This window comes from Phacochoerus africanus, chromosome 8 (assembly GCF_016906955.1).
Source record: "Phacochoerus africanus isolate WHEZ1 chromosome 8, ROS_Pafr_v1, whole genome shotgun sequence".
NCBI lineage: Eukaryota > Metazoa > Chordata > Mammalia > Artiodactyla > Suidae > Phacochoerus > Phacochoerus africanus.
The window spans coordinates 29,633,517-29,653,504 of record NC_062551.1 but is presented as its reverse complement, the minus strand read 5'-3'; the positions used below and the strand labels follow the sequence as shown (position 1 = coordinate 29,653,504).

The following is a 19,988-nucleotide window of genomic DNA, read 5'->3' as shown; positions in this document are numbered from 1 at the left end:
AAAAATGGGGCAGAGTTGGGAAGGGGCAGGGAAGAGCACGGTCGCGCGGAGGAACGTTCACCGTGTGATGGTCAAACTTCGGGCCCTGTGACCTCTGACACGAGAGCTCCCTCAAAGGACAGGCTGCCCAGGAGATGGGGAGCCTTCTGTCTCTGCGGGCATTAGAGACTCTTGGCAGAGGTTGAAGCCACGGGGTCCCTGACCACCTCAGAGGGTTGCTGGGATGACACAGTCGCTTTGGGCAATTTCTGTTTGATTCTGCTCTCAGGAACCCCAATGGGGAGGGGCTGCCCCACTGGCCGATGTACGACCAGGAAGAAGGGTACCTTCAGATCGGCGTCAACACCCAGGCAGCCAAGAGGCTGAAAGGTGAAGAAGTGGCCTTCTGGAACGATCTCCTGTCCAAGGAGGCAGCAAAGAAGCCACCCAAGATAAAGCATGCTGAGCTGTGAAGGGGAGGCTCGGCCGACCTTGAGGGCTTGTGGGACCGCAGGCAGGAGTAGTCTACAGAAGGCGTTGATGGGCCAGGAGGTATCTTCTTGTGGAGGCTGGGGAATTAGCGGGTGGGAGTGGCGGAGATCAGGGAGGGGGAATTTCTGTAGCTGCGGCCTCAATTTTAGAAATAAATGTTCTTTTGGAGACCAAGTCGGTGTCTTAGACTTGGGCTGGAATTAAGTCATTCTCTCTAGGGAGAGGGAAGGATGAAGACTGAGGGCACCATTGACAGCAAGGCGACTCTGGACAGGCAGAGTCCAGCAGGCTGTCCCCTGGGAGCTGCCAAGCGGGGCTCTGTGTCTGCTCCATGTCCCTGGACCCTCAACAAGTCCAACAAGAGGGTGTGGGTGGTCAGAGTGCAGTGTCCCTCTCCTCCCGTGCAGCTTCCTGGAGAGACGGAGGTGGCACCGACTGAGGATGTCCCTGGAGCGGGAAAGAAGGGGCCTCGCCCCGGCGACACTGTGCTCTGTGCTGTGGCCCTTACTGACCCTTCCACAGGCCCTACGCATTATCCTTCAACCTACGCATTATCCTTCCAGGCCCTTCTCCGAGGCCTTGTACTCCAACAGCTCATCTGCACCCTTTCTGCAGCCTAGTCTACATCAGGTCCAGGCACTTGGACCCACCTTGGAGTGAGTCCCTAAGTGTCACTAGCAACTGCCTCTTTCAGAATCCGTGGGGTGACTGGCGGCTTCTCCTGGGATTACTGAAAGCTCTGCGCGTGTTACTCCCACCCTTTCTGCAAGAAAAACCTGGATTATCCCCACTACCATGGCTTTTTCCCAATCATTCAAAGAAGGTGCAAGGCCAACACTTTCCCTGAAATCTCAGGGAAGACAGGCCCTTGGGAGGAGAGCGGGGGTGTGAACACTGGCTTCAGGCAGGAGATGGAATCACCCTGTGTGTGAGTAGGATTTCTTTGAAAATCGGAATCTCTGTGAGCAAGGCACACAGGGCCTGCCTAAGGTGGAGGCTGGACCAGGACCAGAGAAACCACCCCTGGATTCCAACACCGAGGACTGAGCATCAGAAACCCCCGCACTGGGGGAGGGAGAACGTGTGGACAGAGACCCTCCCTGAGGCACAGGTGCACAGGGCGGGCCTAAAGCTGAGAGTGCAACAGGGATTCTGAGCAAAGCTTTCAGCAAGCCCTAGTCCCCACCGCTCAAGGTAATACCGAAGGATCTGAAGCAAGGGGTGAAGCCATGATAACCACAGCAGCAACAAAATTCAAGCTTTGCCTATCCCTCACACAATTAACTAAAACCCCCCACATACACACACAGACACAGACACAGACACATACTATCAGTCTAAGCAGGATGAAAGGCAGACCCATTTCCTGTCTCACTTGCCATTTACATCAGCTTCTACTCTCGTACACATGATGCTGAGGGCGACCCTGTAGCCCTCGTCCAAAATCACAAACATACAAACATGCAGGAAACCAAAAAAAAAAAAAAAACCCTACGAAGAGACAACACAATCAACTGAACCAGTGTCAAAAATAGCCCAGGTGTTAGAACTCACAGACGAGGAATCTAAACAGCTATGGGGAAACCTTTCGTGAACCCTTGGTTTAATTTCTGCACAAAGAGAGAGAAAAACTATAAGAAAGATGCAAATGGAAATGTTTGAAATAACAACAAATATATTATCAGGGATGCAAAATAACTTCAAAGGGTCTAATCTCCAAAATATGCAAACAATACATACAACTCAACCACAAAATAACAAACAACCCAGTCGGAAAGTGGGCAGAAGACATAAACGGACACTTCTCCAAAGAAGACATAGGATAGCCAATAGGCATATGAGAAGATGCTCAATACCACTGATTATTAGAGAGAAATGCAAATCAAAACTATTTTGAGGTCCCACCTCACCTTGGTCAGTATGGCTATCGCTCTTACGCCTATAAATAGCAAATGCTGGAGATGGTGTGGAGAAAAGGGGACCCTCCTACACTGTTGGTGGGAATGTAATCTGGTACAACCACTATGGAAAACGGTATGAAGGTTCCTCGGAAAACTAAATACAGAACCACCATAGGATCCTGCAGTCCCACTCCTGGGTACGTATCCGGAGAAAACTTGCACTCAAAAAGACAGAAGCGCCCCTATGTTCACAGCAGCACTCTTCACGATAGCCAAAACAATCCATAGAACGGATTGGGAAGGGAGTTCCCGTCGTGGCTCAGTGGTTAACGAATCCGACTAGGAACCACGAGGTTGCGGGTCCGAGCCCTGGCCTCGCGCAGTGGGTTAAGGATCCGGCGTTGCCACGAGCTGTGGTGTAGGTGGCAGACGCGGCTCGGCTCCCGCGTTGCTGCGGCTCTGGTGTAGGCCGGCGGCTGCTGCTCCGATTCGACCCCTAGCCTGGGAACCTCCATATGCCGCAGAAGCGGCCCTAGAAATGGCAGAAAGACAAAAAGACAAACAAACAAACAAACAAACAAACAAAAAGAACGGATTAGGAAGATCTGGTACATACATACAGTGGAATACTCCTCAGCCATAAAAAGGATGAATTCACGCCTTTTGCAGCAACATCGATGCAACTAGAGATTATCATACCAAGTGAAGTAAGTCAGAAAGAGGTCAAATACCACATGGTATTACTTACATGTGGAATCTAAAATATGGCACAAATGAACCTATCTACAAAACCCGAAACATAATCACAGACACAGAGGACAGACTGATGGTTGCCAAAGGCGGATGGACTGGGAGTTTGGGGTTAGTCGACGCGAACTATTACATTTATCCATTTAGAATGGATAAGCAACGAGGTCCTACTGCAGAGCACAGGGAACTATATCCAATCTCTTGGGATAGAACATGGAAGACAGTGTGAGAAAAAGAATGCATATATGTACACACACACACACACACACACACACACACATGACTGGGTCACTGTGCTGTAGGGCAGAGATGGACACACACTGTAAACCAACTATAAGCTAAAAAAAGAATAAATGCGTAGTAGCCTTTCAGAAAATACCAAGTGATGACAACAACATGGAGCTGCTGGAAATCTCTTTACTCTGCTGGTAGGAGGGAACATTTGTGCAACGGCTTTGGGAGCCTTTTGGAGTGTTTACTGAAGTGATGTATGGCACACGTGATCCGTGAAAGCCAATCTTAGTAAATATCCACGAGAAGTGACGCATGTGATCAGCAAAGTTCTAGAACATTCATGGCCACACTACTCATAATACCCTGAAACTGGAAGCCACCCAAATGCCCAACAACCACAGAACGAACGCATTACGGCCAGGAGGGTGCAGCAAGATGAACAAACCACAGGCACACACGGCAGGGATGAGCATCGTTAACACGACGCTGAGAGAAAAAAGCCAAGTGCAAGAGGACACGACGCTGTCGATATGAAGTACAACAGCCAGAAAACTCAAATATGCTGCAGAAGTTCAGAGAGTACTTACCATAGTGGGTGGGTGGGCAGGACAGGGTTGGGACTGAGCTCGGCTAGTTTCTTGCATGCTGATCACCTTCTGCGTCCTGATCTGGATACGGAGTACACAGGTGGGGTCAGTTAGTGAATGTGCATCAATACACACACACACACACACACACTCACTGCATATATATGATGTATACTTCCTTTGCACTATATTCACTTAACTCAAAAATTGGAGTATTTGAAAATTCATCAAGACACTTCACATGTACTTTATACATGTATATATACGTTTACTCATTTGGATGTCATATTCACTTTAAAAACTCAAAAGTTTCTACCAGGTCTTACGCACTTATTACCTATTAGAGAAGACAGAGTTTTACAGGAGAATATTACTGAGGAGTATAATAAATTACAGAAATAGAATAGAAAGTAAATAGTCAAACGCAAAGTTATTTAATCAGGACTCTACTGCATGCGCTAAAGAAATCCTACTTAAATTTACCTAAAGCAGCGATTGAATACATGGGCTCCTGTACATGAAAAGTCCAGGAGGCAAATATGCCTCAAGTGTAATTACATAAAGGTTCCCAGATAGACAGATAATAGGTAGGTATATAGGTAGACAGACAGATTAGATAGATAGAAAGACAGACGGACAGGCAGGCAGGCAGACAGACAGACAGACAGACAGATAGATGCATATATAGATAGTAGGTGATAGATAACAGATGAATGGATGGATTGAAGGGTGGGTGGGTGAATAAATTCACCTTTTACCAATCATCCCCCTGTTAGACAGAGTGAGAGAGAGAGAGATGTGTTTCCTACAGGTCAAGGTATAAAAGCTGTTCCCTAAGCCTCCAAGTTGTGCTCCAGCAACCCTGACGGTACCAGCCATGCTGCCCGGCGGCAGGGCCCCTCCCACCCCATCCTTAACATTCATGGCCCGGCTTTGCTGCCTTTATCCTGCTCTCCTACCCTTAGCTCCAGTTGGAACTCTAACCCACCCGGGGAGCACCGTAATTACTCTGCCCCAGAATTCCCTTGTATTTGGACACAGTCAAGTGACAAGGCAGGTTTTTCTCTCTCCGCTTACGAATCCCTAGCAGAGCACAAGGGCCACGACGGGCTGGGTCTGGCTCAGCTGTGGGGAGGGAGGTGCATCTTGTCCACCTGTCACCTGGGGCAGCGCCAGGCAGGCCAGCTTCCCAGGGGCAGAGCCTGAGCCCCCCCTGCCCCACCTTGTCCCAGCTCTGCCAGGAGGGGAAGCCTGTGACTTGCAGCCGAGGCCAGAGGCTGAGAGGGAAGGAGAACTGGACTTCCGGGGTCAGGCAGAAAGGTCCAGAGTCCCAGGGGCCACTGAGGGAAGGCAGAAGGAACAGGGACCCACAGGGGAAGGAACTACTCTCTGTCCCGCTGAGGTGGGCTCCTAGGGACCTGATGGGAAAGTGGGAAAAACAGGAAAGAAAAAACCTGCTGGCCCCAAATTCTGTTCTGCCGGTGAGTTTAGTCATTTCAGTCAGATTTTTGGAGTAATGGATTGTATGGTTCCCTTTCCAAATGATACAGGGAAAGGGACAATGATTACTGGTGTTGGTTTGTAATTCAACACTTTTGATTGCTTTTCTTTTCTTTCTAAGTTCTGCAGTGTCACATCACATCGCTAACACCTCTGAGGACTCAGAGGGAGGCACTGTCCCCTCTTTTACAATGCTGCCTTCTGCTGGATGCTAGGAAACTCACAGGCAACTACTGATTTGGTGTAGTGTTTTGTTTGGGTTTATTTAGTGATTCAAGCTCAAGTCTGCAGAACACTGTAAACCAGCTATAATGGAAAAAATAAAAATCATTAAAAAAACCTTTGAGCCCGTGTGTGTGTGTGTGTGTGTGTGTGTGTGTGTGTGTTTTCAGATTTTCTGAAAAAAAGGAAATTGCTTGTGTACAATAGAAAATAATGGTTTTTTTTACAATGATGGAAAAGAGGGATGATTGTGAAGTATAGGTACATGTGCTGACGACTATGAAGTGATGACTCTGTAGAGAAGTAAATTTGCAGGACATGAGGAGAACAGTTTAAAAGGGGCCTGGTGTTTGGCCAAACCCATTTTTCCTGCAAAACTAGACTCTGGAAGTAACTTTAAAATGTAAAAGTGGTGTTCCCATTGTGGCGCTGCAAGTTTAGAACCGGATTAGTATCCATGAGGATGCAGTTCGGTCCCTGGCCTCGCTCAGTAGGTTAAGGATCCAGCCTTGCCATGAACCACGGCATAGCTCACAGAGGTGGCTCGGATCCCGTGTTGCTCTAGCTGTGGTGTAGGCCGGCAGCTTCAGCTCTGATTCCACCCCTAGCCCTGGAAATTCTGTATTCCGCAGCTGTGGCCATAAAAAGGAAAAAAAAAAAAAAAAAAGGAAAAGTCCTGATTCCCAATAGTGCTCATCAAATTATGCCTGTACGTGTCCAGAAGCAGGCTCTTGGCTAAAGAGATGGGGATGTATTCACATCAGGCAGATGAAAGTAGATTTTTTTTTTTTTTAATGGACTCACCCAAGGCATAGGGAAGTTCCCGGGCCAGGGATCGAACACACCTGTGCTTCCTCAGCAACCTGAGCTGGTGCAGTAGGAGTCTTAACCCAGTGTGACACTATGGGAACTCCCAGAGTTGATTTTTGAAAAATAATCTCTAGCTACTGGGGAAATACCTATGCCTCACTGTTACCACTAAGCAATTTTAATAGTTGTGTCCATGATGTGTCTAATAAGTGAAAATACAGACTTTCAGGTCCCATTAAGCTGATTCTGCTTGGGCATTGGAATGTTGGAAAAGGCCTCCAAGTGAGTCTTCTACCTACACGTGTTTTAGAAAAGCCCTGATTTAAATGAAAGAAGCAAGCTTCTATATGACAGTTCTGTCTCAACGTTAACAGGTTAAAGTAGCTGCTTTTGTGTGGACAGGAACAAGGAGGGAAGAGGGCCCTGTATCTGGATGACTCGGAAGATAAAGGAAGAAAGAGGAGCGAGGAGCGCCCTGGACGAGGACCTCACCAGGGGGAGGGTGCCCGTCCAGAACTCCAGCTCTAGCTCTTTCTGTCTCTGTCCCGCGCTCAAGTTCAAATTCAGCTGCACGCATTCCTCGGTCTGACCATAGGCGGGCCACAGAGGCAGGCCTTCCCCGTTAGGATCCCTGGAAGGGAGAGCAGAAACAGGGGTGAGGTTTTCATCCTCCAACACCTGGTTATGGGGGAAGCTGGCGTGTTCCTTTCCTGGTCTGAGCAAAGTCAGCCCCGGTATCTCACCATCTTCCTGCTCAGCCATTTCAGTGTTGATGGACGCAACAGTCAGGGGCCATTTCAGGCTCTCTGTCCACGCCCCAGGGCGGAATATACGTGCTGACCCTGCTGGACACGTTTGCGGAGGGGACGGCCATCCTATTTGCTGTGCTCATGGAAGCCATCGGAGTCTCCTGGTTTTATGGTACGTGCTGGGCCCTGAGTGTTGAGTGGAAAAGCCTCAGCTCCTCTTGGTTCTTCCGGAACCTTTTCCTCCGGAGATGCAAAGGGGCTTCCCATTTCCAGGGGCAGCCTCTGGCTGATCCCAGAGTGGAGCTAGTGGCTTCTCAGACACAGCTCTTCCACCCTGGCTCATCTTTGCGTGAGCTCCCTTCAACAGGAGGCTGCAAAGGCCCCAGAGGCATCAGTGTCAGCCTTAGAGAGGAACTCAGAGGAAACTGCTGCTCCCCAGGCCACATAACTCATCCCAGAGTAGGGGGGACAATTCAGGAAAACGAATATCAGCCCCCATTTAAACCCGAATCCAAGTAAACAATGAATCACTGCTTTAGTCTAAGCAGGTCCCAAGTACTGCACGGATGTTACTTAAGCCAAGTTTTTTTCCCTGTTCTATCTGAAATTCAAATGCAACTGGGTATCTGTGGTTTCTCTGGTAAATTTATCCTGGAGCTGAATGGAGAGAACATGGTACAGAGAGTGACAGGTGCGGCGATTGCTCCTTTTCCCTCACGTGTCACAGCACAGTTTAGTTCTGTTCCCAGTCCTTTCTACTAACCAGAAAGTGATTGCGATTGAGTCTGGGCTCTTCTACCAGATTGAAGTTGGGGAAAGAACCATATACACAGTCGTCATTGTTTGAAGAAACAGGGAAGAAGGAAAGAGCCAGACTTTGGAATCAGGCCACCGTGGCTGCTGGTGGGGGAGCCGCTCCCCAAAGTGGGCCAGGGTTCAGGGAGGCCCTGACCTCAGCTCTGACACAGAGGAAGAGGAGACAGAAGTGTGGTGACCAGAGACTCCTGGAAGTGCTTGCAACTAATTGGCGTCTGATGTGCTGCCTGTCGGCTACTGGCTCTGCGGCCCTCAGGCTGGAGGGGCTGAGCTGGGCCGGCCTAACGTGAAGGTAAGGGATTGGACTGCAGGAAATCAAGGAAGACCATCTTTGTCCCCGGAGAAGGCCCAGCAAGGCCCGTGGCCTGGACACACCCAGGAGCCCTAGATCCACTGTTTCTAGTGCAGAGAATGGCCTTATACGGGGGGCAGCATCCAGACTTCCTGCAGCTTCAGGGCCCGGTGAAGAGTCAGAAGAGGAGAGGCCTGGAGCAGGCCCCGCCCCTGGTCACAGTGAGCCCAGGGCAGACTTGAAGACCACGGTCCGCATCTGCCTCCTGCCCCCCCAGGCCCGTTCCCAGGTTCCTGCTACATTTCTGCTCTTGCCCCAGAGCCCCCAAACTCCCCTGGGAGTTGCTACTGAAACCTGACCCCCGTCTTCGGTCACTTGACAGTAACAATTCCCCTATCAATGGACAGGAAAGAGAGAGCAGGGCCGGTTTTTGAGACGAGGAAGGATGCTGCAACTCTGACCTTTGAGGTGAGCTGCAGAGTCAGACCAGGGCGTGTCAGAGCCAACATTAGTGCTATCAGCTAAGCACGTAAATGTATAGAGTTTCCCAGCAGAGATTTGGAATTGGAAGGGAGCATGGCTCAGGAGCACCTGGCTTTGTTCAAAGAAGGAATGAGGCCATTGCAGTCTCATAAGCCAGGGATTCCCAGGAGGACTGAGGCCTTTGGATCATCGGCACCTTGGACGAGGCCAACGCCCTGCGCTGATGTTCAATCAGCAAACACACTAGCTAATCCTATGCCTGCTACTACTTCTAGGGCATTGCCGATTGCACCTCAGTGGATCTTCCTAGTGAGTCCATGAGGTAGTATTACATCCCGCTTACAAGTGGGGGAAACTGAGACACAAGGAGATGAAAGAACTTACTAGTTGGTAAGATGGAATGGACCTTGGCAGTCTGGCTCCGCTCTGTGTTTTAACCGCTCTGATGTGCTACGTCCTTTGGTCCCCAGCGCTCCAGTCCTAACGTGGTCCAGCTGGTAAGGGCATGGGTCCTCATCTAGCTCGGACACCGTCTTCAATACAAACGCGTAATACATATGTAGATAAACTTATTTATCTACATATGTACATATACAACTTGTACAAATATATATAACTGACATGTGATTTTCTTATGTACACATACACACACTTAACTATAGAATTTATAGTTTATAAATATAAAGTGCTTACAATGTGCTGGGAAGGAACTGACTTGCACTAGATCACCAAGTTGGAGAGCTCATCTTGAACAGACCTCTCCTGAACCTCAGTTAAAATGCCTTTGCTGGCTTTTTCCAAACACACCCCAACCCCATGCTCTCTGGTTCTTTGTGTAGGTTCCATCTGGGCTCTCTACTGAAAGGCAAGAAGATTAACCACAGATGTTTTAGGAGGACAGGCGACTGCCAATCCCTGAATCCGTGTAACCTTGCGTCTTGGAGAGTCTGGGGTAGGAGTAAGAATTTGTAACTGGGTACATCGCTGCCCTGCACAGAATCAGGAAGAGGATGCGAAGGATACTGGGAGGACACTGGTCCTTATCTCCCTTCCCGGGGATGCCCAGTCTGGACTCCATCATCTGTTGGCAGTGGCAGGAGCCCTTGTGGAAAGCACCAGGGTCTGAGCGGCCACAGAGAAAGGACTTCTCTGTAATGGAGGGTGAGCTGCATTATTCTCTTGGGCGCAGGTTATACATAGGGAGCCCGGACGCAGGTCTTGCAGGTGAGGACAGACTGACCTGCGGTGGGCATTTATGGAGGCACCTCTAGCTGGCTGAGCAGGCGGGTATGTTTTTACCCAGCAGACACATACAGACACTCTAGGCTCCTGCTCCCCTTGTCTGGCCTGGCAGGGCACCTTGGCAATGCAGGAAGCTGATCAAACGGGAACGTGTGCACCGTGGCCACCAGGTGGCGCCGGCGTGCACTCCTGCTGCCAAGCAGAGGCTGAGGGAAGACAGGAGGACCAGGGGTCTTTTCTCTGGACCTGACTCAGAGCCTCTTTGAACCCTCGACCCCTCCCTGAGCGGGGCAGCGAAAAGTCGGTCTGTGGAGGAAAAGGCCCATCTGGTTTTGTGTTGCATTATCTGGGATGGATGTATTCACTCAGGCATGCCTTCATTCATTCACCAGCCCCATTGTTCTTCTAGCAAGGAGCAATAGCCCTGGCCTCAGGAACTCCCAGTCTGATGGAGGAGACAGATGGTGTGGGTTGATAAGGAAGTGTACTGAGCACCTACTGCATGCTTCTTTAAAGGCCTCTAGTGGTTCCCATCGCCTTCAAGGTAAATCCAAAGTCCCCCTCCTCATCCACCCCCATCTCTGCTCCAATCATCCTGTACTACCTGCAGGCATGCCCCCCACCCCACCCCCCAGTGTGAGACCTTTGCTGTCACACAGGACTGTACTCAGAAGCCTCCAGGCTCCATGGTGGCTTTAGTATCTGCTGTTGCCATCTTGAGCTTCTTAATGATTTTGAAAATAAAGGGGTATTTTTATTTTGGAGGGCAGATTATTTAGCGGTCCTGTCTGTCACTTACTAGCTGCGTTTTCTAGGGCCTCGTGGTGACTTTTATGGGGCTGATACAGCCGGCCCTCCCTATCCACAGGCCCTGCATCTGGGGAATCAACAAACCGTGACTCAAAAATGTTGAAAGAAATTCCGGAAAATTTCAGAAAACAAAACTTGGATTTGCCCCACCAGGAACTCTTTACATAGCATTACCTTGTGCTAGGGGTGATAAGTAATCTAGGGGCGATTTAAAGTAAACAGGAGGGGAGGTCCCTGGTGGCTCAGCAGGACCCAGGGTTGTCACTGCTGTGATCTGGTCGCTACTGTGGTATGGCTTCGATCCCTGGCCCAGCAACTTGTGCAAGCTGTGGGGACAGTCGAAAAATTAAAAGGTAAACAAAACAGACAAACCTCTGGCTAGACCCACCAAGAAGAGGGGAGGAAAAAACCAAATAAACCAAAGAAGAAAAGAAAAAGAGAACTCACAACGGATACTACACAAATACAAAAAAACCCATGAGAGAATACTATCAACAAGTATATGCCAACAAATTCGACAACCTAGGAGAAATGGACATCTTTCTAGAGACCCACAGCCTGCCAAAACTGAATCAAGAAGAAGTAGATCAACTGAACAGACCGATCACTAGAGATGAAATTGAATATGTCATTAAAAACACTCCCTACAAATAAAGGTCCAGGACCAGATGGCTTCACAGGAGAATTCTACCAAACATACAAAGAGGAACTCATACCCATCCTCCTTTAACTTTTTCAAAAGGTTGAAGAAGAAGGAACACTCCTCCCAAAGACATTCTATGACGCCACCATCACCCTAGTTCCAAAACCAGACAGAGATACCACCAAAAAAGAAAACTATCGACCAAGATCTTCGATGAATTTGGACGCAAGAATTCTCAGCAAAATTTTAGCCAACCGAATTCAACAACATACCAAAAAGACCGTACACCACGACCAGGTGGGATTCATCCCAGGCTCAGAAGGATGGTTCAACATACGTAAATCAATCAACGTCATACACCACATTAACAAAAGGAAAGGCAAAAACCACAGGATCATCTCAATAGATGCAGAAAAAGCATTTGACAAAGTCCAACATCCCTTCATGATAAAACCTCTTACCAAAGTGGGTATGGGGGAACATCCCTTAACAGAATCAAAGCCATTTATGACAAACCCACAGCAAATGTAACACTCAATGGAGAAAAGCTGAAAGCCTTCCCACTAAAATCTGGAACAAGACGAGGATGCCCACTCTCACCACTGCTATTCCACATAGTACTGGAAGTCCTAGCCACAGCAGTCAGACAAACAAAAGAAAAAAAGGCAGCCAAAGAGGAAGAGAAGCGGTAAAACTGTCACTGTATGCAGATGACATGATACTCTACATAGAAAACCCTAAGGACGCAACCCAAAAACCTGCTTGAACCGATCAACACATTCAGCAAAGTAGCAGGATATAAGATTAACATTCAGAAATCAGTCGCATTTCTGTATACGAACAATGAGCTATTAGAAAAGGAATACGGAAATACAATACCTTTTAAAATGGCACCCCCACAAATCAAATACCTGGGAATACACCTGACCAAGGAGGGAAAGGGCTTACATGCCGAGAACTATGAAACATTAATCGAGGAAATTAAAGAAGATGTAAAGAAATGGGAAGACATTCCATGCTCCTGGGTTGCAAAAATTAGTATTGTAAAAATGGCCACCCCACCCAAGGCAATCTGCAGATTCAATGCAATCCCTACCAAATTACCCATGACATTTTCCACGGAACTAGAACAAACAATCCAAAACTTTACATGGAACCACAAAAGACCCAGAAGTGCCAAAGAAATTCTGAAGAACGAAAACCAAGGAGGAGGCATCTCTCTCCCAGACTTCAGGCGACATTACAAAGCCACAGTAATCAAGCCAGTGTGGAACTGAACAGACAGACCAATGGAACAGAATAGAGAACCCAGAAATAAACCCAGACACCTACGGCCAAGTAATCTTTGGCAAAAGAGGCAAGAATATAGAATGGGAAAAAGACAGTCTTTTCAGCAAGTATCGCTGGGAAACTTGGACAGCTGGACGAACGCAAATCAGCGAAACCAGAACACACCCTCACACCATGCACCAAAACAAACTCAAAATGGCTGCAAGACTGAAGCAGAAGCCAAGACACCATCACACTCCTGGAAGAGAACATAGGCAGAACATTCTCTGACATCAGCCCCACAAATGTTTTCTCAGGTCAGTCTCCCAAAGCAACAGAAATAAAAGCCAAAATAAACCCATGGGACCTAATCGAACTGACAAGCTTTTGCACAGCAAAGGAAACCAAAGAGAAAACAAAAAGACAACTTACAGAATGGGAGAAAACAGTTTCAAGCGATGCAACGGACAAGGGCTTAATCCCTAGGATGTACAAGCAACTTATACAACTCAACAGCAAAAAAGCCAACAACCCAATTGAAAGAGGGGCAAAGGACCCGAAGAGACATTTCTCCAAGGAAGATATACGGATGGCCAACAAGCACTTGAAACAATGCTCAACATCACTGATTTTTAGAGCAATGCAAATCAAAACCACCATGAGATACCACCTCACACCCGTCGGAATGGCCATCGTTACTAAGTCCACAAATAACAAATGCTGGAGGGGGTGTGGAGGAAGGGGAACCCTCCTGCACTGTTGGTGGGAATGTAAGCTGTACAACCACCATGGAGAACAGTATGGGGTATCTTAGGAAACATACACAGAACCACCATATGACCCCGCAATCCCACTCTTGGGCATATATCCGGACAGAACTCTACTTGAAAAACACATGCATCTGCATGTTCATGCAGCACTACTCGCAATAGCCAAGACATGGAATCAACCCAAATGTCCACTGATAGATGACTGGATCAGGAAGATGTGGTTTACATACACCATGGAATACTACTCGGCCACAAAAAAGAACAAAATAATGCCATTTGCCACAACGTGGATGGAACTAGAGACTCTCATCCTGAGTGAGGTAAGTCAGAACGAGAAAGACAAATACCACAGGATATCACCTATATCTGGAATCTAATATACGGCACAAAGGAACCTTTCCACAGAAAAGAAATCATGGGCTTGGAGAATAGACTTGTGGTTGCTAAGGGGGAAGGGGAGGGGCGGGGAGGGACTGGGAGCTTGGGGTAAATAGATGCAGAATGTTGCCTTCAGGATGGACCAGCAATGGGATCCTGCTGTGTCGCACTGGGAACTCTGACTAGTCCCTTATGATGGAACACGTAATGTGAGAAAAAAGAATGCATACGTGTGTGTGTTACTGGGTCGCCATGCTGTACAGTAGAAAAAAATACATATATAAAGAAATGATTAAAAATGTTCAAAGAAAAGAAAATGAAGTATACAGGAGGATGTGTGTACGTTATATGCAAATTCTATGCCATTTTATATAAGGGACATGAGCACTCACGGGTTGCGGTATCTGCAGGGGCCCTGGAGTCAATCCCCACAGACACCCAGAGGTGACTAGTATCCCACGTCCCATGAAGTGTAAGGACCTTACAACAGCGTATTTTCAATAGCTCTCTACCCATCTTTTTTGCCATGTGCTACTTCTGCCATGGGTTTTACTTCTGCTCCCAACACACACTTTATTGACACTCCTTGCTTTAGACAGTTGACTGAAAAGAAGAAAAACAAATTTTACATTTATGTCAAGATTTCTGTAGCTCTTCACTTCTGGTATGTGCACCTGTGTTTCTCACAAGGTTCTGTCTTGTATCATATCCCTTCCGTGTAAAGAACTTTACCATCTCCGATAACACAGGTGTGGTACCAACAACTTCTCTGTTTTTCTGTCTGCCAACGCTGTTCTTTATTTTTTTAATGCCTCAAAAGCTTTTGAATAAAGTACTGAAAAGGGAACTAACAGAGCACTCAACACAGTATGAGTTAATGATAGGACATCTGGCAAAAGCCTGGGGTAACGAAACATTTGCTTCCTAACCCGTCAGGTAGCCAACAACACAGAAGTGATTATGAAAACATTGCTGCCATGTGGCAGGGTTACTGGTCTCCACCGGAATCTGGGTGAAGGCGTGCATTCCTTTCTCCAAACTGGGCCCTTACTTACAACGTGAAAACATCGCTTTTCCAGACCCTTTCTAAAAAGGTGCATATGCTTTCGTTCAGAAATGTCATCGCTTGGAGCTTATCCAAAGCTATTCACGAGTGTGTGTAAAGATGTAGCTACAGGATGTTCATCACAGTGCTAAGTATATTATTAAAAACATCAAAACACTTAATAATCCCTGATGAGGAGTGGGGTAAATGACAATCTACACTGTAATTCAGGGATTACATGTCAGGCTGTGATATTTCATCCCTTAGGATGAAGGTCATGAGACACATGTACATTTGCGAAGCTGGCATCCAAAGTATCTGTACAGGCTGATGTGATATTGAGATTTATACTATGCGGTATATATCTGCACCGGGAAGAGGAACGGGGAGTGGAAGGTCATCCTGGAAAGAGACAGGGTCAGGTCCGGGAGGGTCTGCAAGCCAAGGAGTCAGGCTTGACTGAGGCTGGAAGTGAGCACGGCGAACTGTTCTGGAGCAAGAGAGAGACACAACCCGCCCGAGGAGGCTCCTGCTGGAGGCTCTGAGCAGGGTCCCCCAGAGGGAGAGAGGCTGCGGGCAGAGGCGGCGGGATCCCCTCCCGTGGAGCACACAGGTCTTTCTCCCTGAGCGCAAGCGCGTCCCCCTGCAGCTTCCACCCCAGGCCTGTCCCGCCTGCTCTGGGACCCCGTCCCGCACCCCCAGGGGGCAGGCGGCCTGAGGACCGTGTTCATGCCCTGCCCTCGACGCTTCTCTTGGCCGTCCTCAGTAGCCTCGGTTGGGTTAAGCAGCCTAACGGGAGACCAGCTCTAGCCTCTCAGCCTCCCAGCTGCTCCCCTGTGCACAGACAGAAGGTCAACGTCTCCCTCAAAAGATCTGGTCTCACAGAAGAATATGCGATGACGAGCTGCAGAGAGATGAAGTGGACAGAAGCCCAGCTGGCCAGGGTGAAGAAGTGGGGTGCTGGGCTGAGAGGCAAAGGCCAGATGGTGACAGCAGCAGTTGCCACTTATGCTCTGTGTAATGTTCATATATTGAGCGTTTATGATGTGCCACGTGCTTGTTCCAGTTCCTTGGACGAATCTCTACAAAAGCCTTGCTAGGTAGGTGTCAGTATGCCCATTTGATAGATGAGGAAGCTGAGCAAATGGAGGCAGCCAGTATAAAAACCTTCTGAAGGTGGAAATGATATGGCCCTGCCAGGATGTAACCGGGTAAGGGAGAATCCACTCCTCCTTGGGAGGAGTTCTTAGCCTGCTCTTACCCTCGGTTCCTGGCCTCAGCACCAGGAAGAAGATAAAACCCAGATGGAGCCTGGGCTGTCAGGGCTTGGCCGTCAGAGCAATGGCTCTGGACTCAGGGGCTGGAGGTAGAATCCAGAGTGGGATTTACCAGGTGACCTTGGGCAAAAACATTTCCCTCTCGACTCACTTTCCCCATCGAGAAAGTGGCACGGATGCATTCTGAGTTTCCTGCTGCATCCTGTATTGACCACGTCTTTTCTATCCTGTGTTCTGGTGCTCTGACACCCAGGGCCTTGCTGACTCTGGAGGGACTGCCCCTCCCAGCGTGAGACAATCCTAGAGATGCCTTCCCAGCGGGCCAGAGCCTGTACCCCATCCGGCTTCTTTATGGGGCTCTCACACACCTGCCCACTGTCATCCTGCCCTTATCACTCCAGGGCCAAGTACCTGAAAACCGTGGGTGGTTTCTAAGCCCCAGAGCTTGTTAAAATTGGCTAGTTGGTGCAGCCCCCAATCAACCAAGATAAAGTTTCTTGTCCCCAGTTCCTCCCTCCTCCCTCTGCCTCCCGACCCGCCTGGTGCTTCACCTTGTGGCCCACCTTCTGGTGCTGGGCCCCTCCTCTGGTGAAATGTGAGCAACAAACTATCTCCTGAGTAGGAGTTTCCTCCTGACTTATGGGCCTTAGCACACCTCAATTTGTCTAGATTTTAAAACAACCTCTTTATTTATGCATTCCTTCTTTGCACCCTCTCTCACCCCGGCCACTCTTCAGAAACAACAATGCATTTCAGCCTCACAAGAGCCCCATGAGGTAGAGAGAGCTGTCACCCCACTAGAGAAGCACAACAGAGGCACAGAAAAGGAAAGGTTCTTGCCTAAGGACACGCAGCCAGTGAGTGCTGAGCTGGGATGGGAACCCACGTCCTCTGGCCCCAGAGGACTTATTCACAGTCTGGGAGGTCACGCTCCACAGCTTGGCCTCCTCCATGCTAATAATCAAGAGGAAGATACTAGGTGCAGTGAGGCAGGAGGTTGGCTGATTTCCTGCCTGCACAGGTGTGTCTCTGGGCATTTACCCTCCCCTGTGTCTCCTGCCACCAGATTGGCTGGGCTCAGGGCCACCAGACTGGCTGGGCTCAAAGCTCCAAGTCCAGAGGGCATGAGCTGCTGGGAAACTTTTGCCCTGTATGCTTCTCTGGCATCTCCTCCCCACAAGGATTTCCAAATGTCCCCTGGTGATTTGCATTTCAGGAGGACTCACCCCAAGCTGTGGGAGAGGGGAGAGAGGTCATGACCTGAGCAAAGAGCCCCATCTTGGAAGGTGAGCAGCACCCCCATACCCGCTGGTCTCAGTGGGTCTGGTCTGGAGGGGCTGTGTGGGTCCCACCCCCCCAGCTCTGCCTTCCTCCAGCTCCAGTCCCTCCTGCCCAGTGGCCCAGTCAGGAGGCAGCAGCCAAAAAGCTCTCCAGCGCTTCCAAAGTTCTCTGGGCTTCAGCTGGGAACTCTCAGTCACACCCCACCCCCTCGGAGTCTGCCACTTTATATTAACAGCCCAGAGATAATGCTCCAATTACAGATAGCCATAGACTCCTGGACAATTCATTTTATAATAAGATTCCTTCCCTTTAAGGACACTAATCTCAGGGCGTTGCGAGCTTCCCAAAGGCAGCCACAAGCAGACAGATGCCTTTGGGCACGAGGAGGCTTTAGTCTGGGGTCCTCAGAACAACCTGAAAACTCTCAGAGGCACCCGCAGCCACACAGCTTCCAAGCTGGGGAATTTAGGGCAAATCTCTTCATTTCTCCAGGCTTCTGTTTCATAGAGTTCCATGCTCTTATCTTGGAAGCATATTAAATTAACCAGCCTCTCTTCTGATGCTGAAACTACCTTTACATATTCCTGCCAGGTGACTTGGCCTCCTGTTTGCTCACCCCCCCAGAGGTCAGGAGCTCACTGCCTATCCAGGCTGGGATCTTTGGATGGAATGTCCTCATAGTAAAGGAACTTATTACCTTGTCAGAGTCTCCTGCTGTAATTATTCACGCCTTCGTCCATCCTCCATTCTTCCTTTGATGTTTTTTCATTATTCCATTACACATTCGTCCTCCAAACATTGACCAGATGCCTGGTGCAATGCTAGGTGTTTGTGGACACAAAGATGAGTTCAAGACATGTTCCCTCTCCTGGAGGAGCTCACGTGTAATAGGTGAGACAGATGCGGGGAGAGGTGATAGGGCGATAGCAGCGCCACGTGAAAGCACCAATGGGGAGGGACACAGGGGCTCTGGGTACACCTGGGAGGGTGTCCTTTACCCTCCTGGGGCCACAAGGAAGATAGATGCTCAAAGCCTGTTTCAGAGAATCTTTAAGTGTCCAACACGAGGATAGTCTCTAAGTTCACTCTCGTACTGCTGGCTGAGGAAATACTATGCTTTCATTCAAACTAGCGATGCACACCTGTGTTTATTGGCAAGGAAATATAGCCATGATCTATTGTGAAGAAAGAAAATCAGGTTTTAACAGAGTTGTGGCTGCTTTGAGACACAGTTTGGCAGTTCCTCAAAAATTAAACAGAGGCTTACCATAAGTCCCAGCCATTTCATTCCTAGATATGGATCCCAGAAAATTGAAAATATGTGCATTCAGGAGGTTCCCTAGTGGCCTAGTGGATTGAAGATCCAGCGTTGTCACTGTTGTGGCACCAGTTCGATTCCTGGCCAGGAACCTCGTGCATGCTGTGGGCACACCCAAGAAAAAGAAAGAAACAAAGGAAGGAGGGAGGGAGGGAGGGAGGGAGGGAAAGAAAGAAAGAAAGAAAGAAAGAAAGAAAGAAAGAAAGAAAGAAAGAAAGAAAGAAAGAAAGAAAGAAAGAAAGAAAGAAAGAAAAAAATATGTCCATTTAAAAAACTTGTCCACGAATTGCATTATCCTTTGTAATAACCTGTATGGAAACAACTCAAATATCCATCAATGAATGAATAGACAAATAAAATGTGATCCCCATACAAATGGAATATTATTCAGTTATAAAAAATGAAGTACTGATATATGACAAACACGGATAAAGTGTGAAACCATTACACTAATGAAAGAAACCAAAATTCTCTCAGTTGATTTTTTACTTTTATCACATTTACTTAATGGCGTTTTATAACGTTCCCTTTAGGGAAATGCGTAGACTTTTCTTTTTGACAGTTGCTTCAAAACAAAAGAACTGATCCATTTAAGAAAACTGCCCGTATAGTCCAGACGGTGTGCTGACGTCACTCAAAATGTAACAGTAGCAGGAGGACAGCAGGTTCCAGAAACCCTGCACATTTCTAGGCTGCATTGAAAAATGTCATAGAATCCTGGGTTCAGAGAATGTTGATCCAAGGTGGATAGTGGATGAGAGATCACTTCATCCATAGCCCGCCCCACCACTCGCTTTCCCAAAAGGACCCTTGAGGTCACCCTGTAGGGTCGCTACTCTTCTAGAGCAGTGTCCTCTGCACCATGAAGGCTCTGCCTGGCTAAGTCCCATGGTGAACGGACAAAGTCAGTGAAGGGTCCAGTAGAACATGGGCTCATATTTGTCCGGAGCTTGCTCTACTATGTGCTTCACCCGTGCTTCACCGTTGAGTGAACCGCTGCGGCGGGGAGGGGGTCTCTCCTAAGACCTGCCCGGCTACTAAGGCATTGAGGCCAGTCCAGGATTTTCCTCTTCAGACTATCTAGTGCCACATGGGAAACCTTCTTCGGCAATTTCCCAAGAGCCCAAATCTCTATCAACT

The 19,988-nt window shown here is 48.4% G+C and overlaps 1 protein-coding gene and 1 long non-coding RNA gene across 4 annotated transcripts in view; one reads left to right on the top strand and one right to left on the bottom strand.

The window, feature by feature from the left end:
• The window catches only part of CES1 (carboxylesterase 1), a 132,502-nt gene that overhangs the window by 81,614 nt on the left and 30,900 nt on the right, over nt 1-19,988 (top strand). The gene's annotated exons all lie outside the window — the stretch shown is intronic.
• On the bottom strand, nt 3,943-9,377 carry LOC125132449 (uncharacterized). Its single transcript, XR_007136250.1, has 3 exons — nt 9,200-9,377; nt 6,968-7,106; nt 3,943-4,024 (listed from the first exon to the last, which is right to left on the bottom strand). It is a non-coding gene; the product is annotated as an uncharacterized LOC125132449 (long non-coding RNA).